Source organism: Rhinolophus ferrumequinum, chromosome 9 (genome assembly GCF_004115265.2).
Source record: "Rhinolophus ferrumequinum isolate MPI-CBG mRhiFer1 chromosome 9, mRhiFer1_v1.p, whole genome shotgun sequence".
Classification (NCBI taxonomy): Eukaryota; Metazoa; Chordata; class Mammalia; order Chiroptera; family Rhinolophidae; genus Rhinolophus; species Rhinolophus ferrumequinum.
This window is the reverse complement of record NC_046292.1, coordinates 44330791-44340901: the sequence shown is the minus strand read 5'-3', so window position 1 is coordinate 44340901 and position 10111 is coordinate 44330791. Positions and strand designations below refer to the sequence as shown.

General features: G+C 37.6%; 1 long non-coding RNA gene across 3 annotated transcripts in view; it reads left to right on the top strand.

Annotated features, from left to right (window-relative positions):
• The first annotated feature begins 1063 nt into the window (after positions 1-1063).
• Positions 1064-10111, top strand: part of LOC117026808 (uncharacterized) — a 356958-nt gene continuing 347910 nt past the window's right edge. For all 3 annotated transcript variants that reach the window (XR_004423824.1, XR_004423822.1, XR_004423825.1), the window contains exon 1: positions 1064-1228. This is a non-coding gene — a long non-coding RNA (uncharacterized LOC117026808). The remainder of the gene's footprint in view (positions 1229-10111) is intronic.

The window sequence follows — 10111 nt, the reverse complement described above, 5'->3', positions numbered from 1 at the left end:
ACTTTGAGTTTTAAAATTGGGTCGCAGAAGCAAAACAAGTGTATTTTGTAATTCACATAAAAATAGTTCTGTGATATCTTATTATCAGTAAATCATTAGGAAGAAGAGAATGTTTATTCTGCTTTCATTTTAATGTCATGTGGGTAGAACAGAGGTAATTCCACTGAACAGAATTGTTTTGAAGCATATACATGCATCCAGGGCGCTTCATTTGGTGTGGAGGAAAATTTCAGGACAGTTTTCTTTAGTTTTATGTCAGAAGGTTTCAAATAGAGATGTCACAACATAGCTAGATTAAGTTGATACGTAATATCTATTTCTTGATTTGCATGATTAAAGCATTAGAGAAGTGGCTCAGATATCAAAAGATTTCTCATAAGTGGCAGCGCCAAAGGTAATTACTGTTAAAATGTACATGCTCGAACCCTGGTCGCTTGTTAACTTCTAAGTTGTTTATAACTCCATGGGTTGGAATAAAAGTTTTCATTTGACTTTTGGACATCAAGACCCCTTTCTCGCTCTATTTTGATATCAAAAGTGTATTTAGCGTAGTTTATATCCTGTGTCCCTCAGAACGACGTTGGCTTCAACAACAACAACAACAACAACAACAACAACAACAACAACAAAAGCCATAGAGGATAGAGAAGGCCTTTCTTGGTATTTCACATTTTAAAACAATTGTTTCTTAAAAGTAGCATTTTAAAGACAAAACTAAAACGTATACTTAAAAAATACACAAACAATTAATTCAGTCAACTGACCTCTAGTTAGTTAGTAAAAATGCAGTTAAAATCCTACTATAAGCCCGGTGCATTATGAGAGGGGGTGGGGGGGGGAAGGGGAGCGTGGGGAAAGAGAAGAGAGGTTGTTTGTTATTCTCAGTCTTTTATTAACCAGTTTCTTTTATCCTAGTGGGTCTTATTATTTAGAAAAATAGAAATGATCTGGGGCTCTATCCATTCTCACCTAAAATTTTGGAGTAGGTAATGGCTGTCTACAACCTGGTCCAACATATGCCCCCAAACTAAAACAAACAAACTCATTTGCCATACAAATTGTTTACGATTCATTAAAAAGCAAAATTGCACATCCCCGTGCTGGCAGCTGAGGCTGAGCCTCCCCGGGCGGAGGGGGCATTCACTGAGTTGCCTTTGTATGCTGGGAGGACCAAGCCGGAGGTTCCCACTATGCAGCCCGGAGTCTGTGCAGCCAGATGACGCATGAGGTAATTTTAAAGCTTTATTTGCCTTTAGTGTGAAACTTAGGACTTGTACTATCCCTGGGTTAAAGAACCGTATCAGTCAGGGGCAAGTTAAAATTTTTTTCAGTTGGAGAAAATTGTTTGGGGTAGGAAGGTGGGGGTATGGGGGAAGGGGAAGTGAATGCTATTCTGTGACAGAGAAGAGCTAAGAGAAAATGCAAAATATGTCTTCTTTTAATTAATCCTCTCCCCCTGCATCGAAGTCCTCAATTTCCCATCAACAATGACAAGTTTACATTAGTATTATTTGTAACTGGCAGATCTAAACTGCTGTGGTCACTTTGGAGGGAAATAAAAAATCAATTTATTCTCTATGGTAACTTCTACAACTTCTTTAAAGAGCACTCTGATTTCTCACCCGTTTTCAAAGCAAAGATCTCGAAGCATGGAAGTTGAGAGAAACTTCCTGTAGGATGCAGCCTAAACAGCAGCATGTGAACTTATAGTATTGTTTATTTTTAGTCAACTGCATTGCTAAATGTTTCCACCACTTTTATATTTTATATTCCTCATGGTAAAACATCTGTAAGATAATTTTAAATGAAAAGCAACTTCCAAGTAAACTTTACCAAAAGAAATGACAGTTTTCCAAGTTAAAAATAAAAGAGGAGCATTTGGTGATCTTTGCAAAAAGAGAGATGACAAAATTTGCCATAAAAAGTAACAGTCTATAAAATCTATGAGCTCTTGAAATACAAGGAAGTAGAATGCCGCCCAGAATATGACATCAGCACATAGTTTTTTTTTTGTTACAACTTAGCTTAGAAAATAATAACCAAACCAATCAGTATATTCATTTCTAATGTTTAATAAGCTACATAAGACGAAAGGATAGGCAACATTATAACATACAAGTAAAGCTTGCTCTTGTTGGCAGAAACTATTGGGAAAACAAGTGCCCTGAATAAAAAAAGTTCAGGATCTAAGCGGATAGTTTACTGCTAATCTAATTAAACAAAAGCTGAAAGTAACATTGTCCTGAAATCACCAGTAAGTTTCTAATGTATATTTAAGAAATTGAAAGTTAAAACACACATGTACACACATACCCACGACCACCTTAACTCAAGAGTCCTTAGATGGACACACTGCACCCCAAGAAGCAGCCGAATAGAATCCTGCGGTAGCTCACTTTTAATAGTCTTTCAGTCCTCAGAGTTCCTAAAACTTGCCAAAATGATACCACCATTGGTCCAGGACGGAGAAAGGAGAACTCTTTCCGCAGATCATACAATGAAACTGACCAAGTCCAGTCTTGTAATTCCATTCGCCACTCTCCCCCTTCAACACTACTCTCTCTCTCTCTCTCACTCTCTCTCTCTTTTTTTCCCCTTAAACTGATATCTATGTGAAATGAGCTGAAGTTCACGGTCCAGTTAGGAACGGATAATACATTCATTGTCCTGGCAGCAAACTTTTTTTCACTCCCAGGAAGAATTCACGCTTGCCGAAAGAATAATAATTACGGAAAACTAGAAATGCACTGCTAACGAATTAATCCTTAACGGACACCACCCTAACGAGGGCGGTAATGATTTGAGGACTCCCTTCCTCACAGGACTTGCATCTCCTGTGACAATAAGCTATTGTGCATCCTCCCAACTCACTCTACCTCTTATAGATCCAAGATGTCAAAGGTTGTCTGGCCTGGTTGACCATGACATGTGAGTTAACTCATTCTGCGGCCACATGGTAGAACTTTATCAAAACTTTATTTGTACCCAGGATAACTAAAAGATAGGGTGTGTGAGTCTTTTCCACTTAGAGCTAGAGTTCCTAAAGGACTTACGACCTGCTCTGACATAAACAAATGGGAAAAAGTTAGATGAGAGCTGTGGGTCCTCAGGTGGAAAACGGGGAATAGGGACCCAGAGTTCTCTCACAGGTGACTTCAGACAATCTAATTAATGGGTCAGGACCAAAATTTACCCAGGACTTGCTTCTCCCTAGTGCCCAACACATATCCTCAGAAAATAACCACAGCTTAAGGAAAAGCCATGTACCGCATAGTCCCTGAAAACAAAAGTAAAGGGGATGTGAAGCCAGAGAGGGAGCAAAACCTGAGGGCCAGGATAAATGTTTCATTTTTACCCCAAGATCGGCTTGGCTAAAATACCCACCTCCACCTTAAAACTTCTGATACTCTTTAAAAAACAACAACAACAAAAACAACAACAACAACAACAACAACAACTCCCAAACATTGTCCCATGGAAAACCAGGGCAAGTATTCCTGGGAACTCAAGTTGCAGTGGCAGAGAGAGAGAAAGAGAGAGAGAGAGAGAGAGAGAGAGAGAGAGAGAGAGGAGAGAGAGAGAGGGAGGATGGCAAGAGGAAGGAGTGTGAGGCTGCCTCACTGAAGAGTGTGAAAAAAATCAAATGTGAATTTGATGAATGTGAGGTCTGGGACATTTTGTCAAAGAGGGAGGGAAAGTAGAAAAGGGAAAAAAAAAAAAAAAAAAAAAAGCAGCCCGGCTGCCAACTCACCATCCACCAAGTTCTGGCCGAGATGTCGTAGCAGAGCTGCCATTTGATGGAGCCGTCGGAAGCTTTCCCTGCCATTACGCTGTCAGCAAGCTTCATCTGATGCTAACTCACGGGAGATAAGACACCTAATTGAGAAAACATTTGCAGTGGCATGTGGGGCAACATGTAGTCCGGTCCATACCATATGGAATCATGGGTAAAAAAAAAATCTCCTTGACAATGAACCAATCTCTCACAGACCCAGTGGCAAGGTGAAGTGGAGATGAAAAGTCTTCTGCTCCTAGCACTGTCTTCTCTCTCCTTTTTAAAAAACAAAAACCCACTGCTACACATCAAAGAGGCGGTTAAAATTAGGGCTTCATCACTCAGATGATTTTGGTCTGCAAGGTTTTTCCTTTCCTTCCAACAACCAATCCCCCCTCTTTTTTTTTTTTAAGGAGAATAAAGAGATTTAATAGGACAAAGGCAGGTAGTGGACTGCGGAGGGAGATCGCCACAGGCTATTAGCCTAAAATTTCTGCTTGACAGATGGAACTGCTTAGAGACTATCATGCGATGTTTTGGGCTTTTTTTCCCCCTACCCCTCCACCCCCAACCCTTTCGACTTTAAGTCTGATTCGGTATCTGTTTTTCACAGTCACTTTTCTCAAGAACGTGAGCTGTGCATTTAAAAAATGTTCAGTTTAGTTTTCCTGTCTTACACATCTTGTTGGAAGCAAAGTGGAAAGTGTAAAACTAAATCTGGGACAGCTGAACAGGTTTTCCAAGAAGTGAAAAAAAAAAGAAAAAGAAAAAGAAAAACTCTGAGGAAAAATCTTTCTCCTTTCTTACCTTATTTTTAAAAATTGAATTCATTAGTTAATTTGGTTGTGGAGGCACATAAACATCAGAAGTCCCTTGATTTTTGGTTCTGGCTGGCATTGTATTTAGAGGCATGTAATTTATGTGAGGAAATACATTACTGATATTGCACAGGTTCTAACCTGGGCTAGGCTAGGTACCATCTCTATTTTTTGATGTTTCCCCTTTTAAAAAAAATTAATTCTGGGCTTTTCCATTCTATGTAAATCAAGTGGTCAGTCATTATCAATTCAGTTGAACACAATCAGGCTAAACTTGACATGAATAGTTCCTTATTCAGGGAAAATCACATCTGATTTCCTTACTGTAACCAAGCTATCTTTGCCACAGGGGTTTTAATCACACACCCTCTCCTTAGCAAAAAAAAAAAAAAAACAAAAAAAAACACAAAAACCCAAAAAACCCATAACATGGATCTACCAATAAGAATGGCTATAAAAATAATTTTTTTTTTAACTGAGAAGAAGTCCAGGTAGCTGCTGAATTTCAAGTCATTCTACTTCAGGACTAAGAGGGGAGAAAAAAGTAGAGAGAATGTCTTGTATTTATTATAATTTATTCATTCAAACTGTGTGAAAGTAGGAACTGCAGAAACACCTTCATAAGAGTAGTGTACCACATAACGTTCTATTTTTTTCCCCCTGAATATAAGTGATTCCTTGATTCCAAGAACCTAGCAGTGATATTACAGTTCTCTACACTGCAGGTTTTTTATATAGGCAGTCTGGAGCATGGGAGAGTTTATCTACAGCTTTTTGCAGGTCTATTGAACTGCGGTTTTTTAAAAAAGTTGTGCATTTACAGCCCAAGTCTTCAGTGGATTTTTTTTATAGTTACATTTTTGACTAAATAATATTTAGATAAACTTATTCAGGACACATTTTAAGTTCCAAAGAGATTAAATTTGGTGGCTTTTGCTTTCCTATTTCTGACCTCTTCGTTAGTAGGTATGATTTTAACCATTTAGCATCAGGTAAATACCTATTTTGACAAAAATAATTTCAGTAAAGCAAATTTTATCCAGTTGCACCTGAAATGTTTTATAATTTAAGCAAGATGTACACAGTGCTTCTACAGAATGAACCACAAAGACAATAAATAAAGCATTTTTTTTCTTTCTCATCCCTCATTATAATGGGATTTCTTCTAATAACATGGGGATTGGAGGTGGTATTGAGAATTATCATCAAATATGGGTATTGCCATTATTCTAAGAAGATCCTTGTATTCTTTATTACTCTGGCATCACCTCTCTTTTCAGAAAAAGAGTCTATAGTACAGGAAATGTTAAGTTACCTTCAGCATCTACAAGCAAATCGACCTTCTGCCAGGATCTTGCCCTGAGCTTGCCAGTCAAAACGTTTGTTGCCTTATGTAACTGTAGCGTCATTAAAATGAACTGATCTTTCTTCAGTTTACCATTTAGAGAATGAAAGAGAAAAAAGTTGGAAGTCTATATAAAATTTAAAATAGCACAAACCAAGAAAGAAAATGAGGAGAAGCGAAGCGGCATTCTGGCTTTGACTCAATCTATTTCATTTTATCATTTCCTACTTGCCTCTGACAAGCAGACAAAACCAGTTTCCTTACTTTAGAGTCTCCTTAGCATTCTCCCAGGTCATATAGGCACATGGATATTTTGGACTCGTGGGGCCACAGCCTTGTAATTTCTAAGTTTGTCTCACGGCAACCTCTGAAGTTGGAGGTGTCTCTTATCTGAGCCGCTGCATTTCTGAGACTCGGAATACCCTATGCACGCATGCCCATTATTTATGAATGAATGGGGCATAAGGTAAACTGGAGTCCAGATTTCACTTTGTGAATGACGGAATACCTGGGAAGATTTTATAGGAGATGGCACAGTAGTTTTAAATAAAGAAATGACGAATATTATTGGATAATAGTGTTTTAAAACCAGAACAATTAGGTGCATTTAACTTTATCATTGTTCTCTAAAGGGCTGGTGGAAACTGTTCTTTCTCATATAGCACTCAGTCTTTTCACAGTATGGCCAGTTGTTAATAGCCTTAAAACAAGATTAAATAAAACATGTTAAATATTGCAATTATTGTGGAAAATAAAATTATTTGGTGAGCATAAAGGGGAGCAATTCAAGCATTTAACATGATCCAGGAAATGCTACTCCAAACAATTGCATTTGCTTTATGCATTTTTTCCTCTTTGATTGCTGACAGATGCCTTTTTGGAAACAAACATCTAAATGGTTTGCTTTCAGTCAGAAAAAAAATATAACAGAAAGCGGCTACATGTTTTGAATTTAACTCTTGTCATTTGAATACTTCTTCCCACTGCACATGAATGAATCTGAAGCAAAAACAGCACTCTCACCAAGAAACAAGCCCATCAGGATTTGGACTTTCTTACTTCCTTTGAACATTTTTTATAAGAACTGGGAATTCCCCTCGCTATGAAGTCAGTGATGGGTTAAACTGCAGGGCGCAGTATGAGTAATACGGTCTGGGAGATTATGGGAGCATTAGAAAAGGAATTGTTTTCTCATAACATGAGGCCTCCAGCAAAGAGCAAGTCACTTTCCAGCATCATTTGGGCTGTTGATGCTTCCCAAATCAGCTACCTCTTTTTTTTTGAATGGGATTCCCGTCTATGTCCTTGTGGCAGTGCTTTTGGATAAAGACCTTGAAAATTCTGCTGTCAACAGGTGTACCATACCAAGGAGAGCTTTAGGTTTTTGTCATATGTTGCTAAAAGGCAACATGAAATTAAGTATTAATGATTATCAGAAGCTGGATAGTAGTGGTTGAGAGCACTGTGTCTGAAGTCCAAGTGCCCATATCTAGGCTTGGTTGGTTACTGTGTGACCACTCCCAGGTTACATAACCTCTCTGATTTTCTGTGCCCTAATCAGAAAAATGAAGATCAAAATAGTTATTAAGTACATATAACTAACTACATATAGTTAGTTAGAAGCAAAACATGCATAGTCAATATTCCCTGATATATGTAATAAATGCCCAACCAAACTTATCGTTTTGCTTTTGATGTTTTGTTATTATTGTTTTGTGGAGGGAAATCCTTTTTCTTCCCCTTTCTGGTTCTGTCCTGTGAGGCTGGGTTAGGTCCCTCCACTCTGTTTTTCCATATTTATGTGTGCCTTGCTCCATTTCAGCTTTTAGCACCCTCTCCTGGAATCTTCTGCCTCCCAGTTAGGCTTCTCCCCAGACCTTGAGATTCTTGGAGGCAAGGGCCATGTCTTATTTGTCTCAGTAGCTACAAGGTCAAGCTAAGTGCTGGGCAAATACTTGGTGCTCCATAAATGATGAGAGAAAGATAGTAAAAAAAGGCATAGAACATTAGTCGATTTGAAATTTGATTACATTCTTCTCATGTTTATACAAACTTTTCATTTATCTTGACTCAAACTATTGCCTTCCCAGTACATTGTCTGCCTCCCCAAGTTAACTCCGCTTGTCAAGACCTTAGTCCACAGTGACCTATGGGCCTTTGAATTCCTGTTGCCTTCCTTATCTTTATTTCATATAGATTGACCATAGTACTATTTATCTTAAATGAACATATCATTCATTCATTCATTTACTCACCCATTTAACAGCAACTTCTGCAATGTAGGCATCTAATTTTTTCCCCCTTCCTTTCAAGCTGTGTTTCTGGGCCACTGGAAATCTGAAAGTCTAGAAGAGCAGTTTGATTTTAAATGCAGCATATATTGAGTACTTCCTTTTAACCAGTCATTGTTCTAAGATCCTTTTTTCCCCCAGATAGGTCCTTATGAGGTATGATTTATTATTAACCCTATTTTATAAACAAGAAAACAGGTTCAAAGAGTTGCAGAAACTTGTTTAGGGTCTGGAGTTAGAGATAGAAGAAGGATTCAAGCTTAGGAATTATGACTTCAGAAGTTCACCCTTCTGTTGTTGCCTTCTAAACCATGAAAGGAGGGAAATAATAGGACTTAGCACTTGCCATGTGCCAGGCACTTTTTAAGGTGCTTTCAGGTCTGATATGTCATTTAATCTTCACAACAACTTGAGGAGGTTGTTATTATTATTTAATTTGCAGATCAGGGTCAAAAAGGTATGAGTCTTGCCTAATGACCTATACTAAGCAAGAAGAGCAAAAATTCAACCCTATGTCAATTTGACAAAAGACCCCATGCTTTTCCTACTCCAGTTAACTAGCTCTCAGAAAATTTAAAAACATTTTTTTTTTTTGTAGAGGTGGATGCTGGGCTTAATGAATATATATGACCTTGAATATTCAGCTCTTGGAAATCATGAAATTAGAAATGAACACTATTGCTGAAACTATTGAAGTTTGGTTCCGGGCAATGGGTGTCTAAGACTTTAAAAAAAAAAGAAGCCCATATTGAAGAGGGATTATCTACTGTTAATACCTGAGTCTTTCTCTAACCTCAGTCAGGTGGGAAATCCTAAAATGGTGCTCAGGATGTTCACTGTCTAACCCTTAAAATGAGTGTGTGCTCACATATCAGCTTTGGGATAAGAGGGAGACTACACACAAAAGGATAGACAGCCTAGTTCTTCTGAAACCCCGGAAAATGCTGAATCTTTGGTGGGAGACTTATCCCTTTTTCATGAAAGTAGCAAAGATGTCTGCACAGGTACATATCATTACTGGGCATGAGTATGGTGACTTAAAAAATCCAGTGTCCCAAGTCACCTGGCATGGTTTTCTCACCGTATGGCAGAAGCAAATGCTGCAAAACTGAAAAGGGCAGAATTGAAGAAAATGCCAGGGGGTCCAGACAGCCCCATCCATTTTAATGATATGCCTGGAGATTGCCCAGATTTTGATCTAGGATGTGTATGTATGTGTGTGTGTTCATATATGATTTATATATGAGATATATGATATATATATATATATATATATATATATATATATCACGGACAATTAAGTTCACAAACTTTCTACCATATTAGTGCACAGTGGAAAGTTCGTGAACTTAATTTTCTGATGTGTGTGTGTATACATATACATATGTGTGTGTGTGTGTGTGTATACACACACACACACACACACACACAACATATATATAGTATATATACAGAGGGTGCCAAAAAATGTATACACATTTTAAGAAAGGAAAAAACTATTAAAATTGTAATAATATATACTGATAACAAAAGGTGATACAAGTCACATTTGACTTCTGCAATTATAAGAGGTGCTCAAAGTGGTTACCATCAGCGTCCAGACACTTCTGATTATGGCAAACTACTGCTTGAGCAATGTTGACCAAAGCATCCACTTGTATACATTTTTTGGCTATATATATATATATACACACACACACACACATACATGTGTGTGTGTGTGTATGTGTATATGTATGTATGTATGTATATATATGTGTGTATATATATGTATGTATGTGTATGTATATATATATATATATATATACATACACATACATACATATATATATATGTATTTTGTTTTCCTGAGAAAATATTGATAGTTTTTCAGCAGAAATTC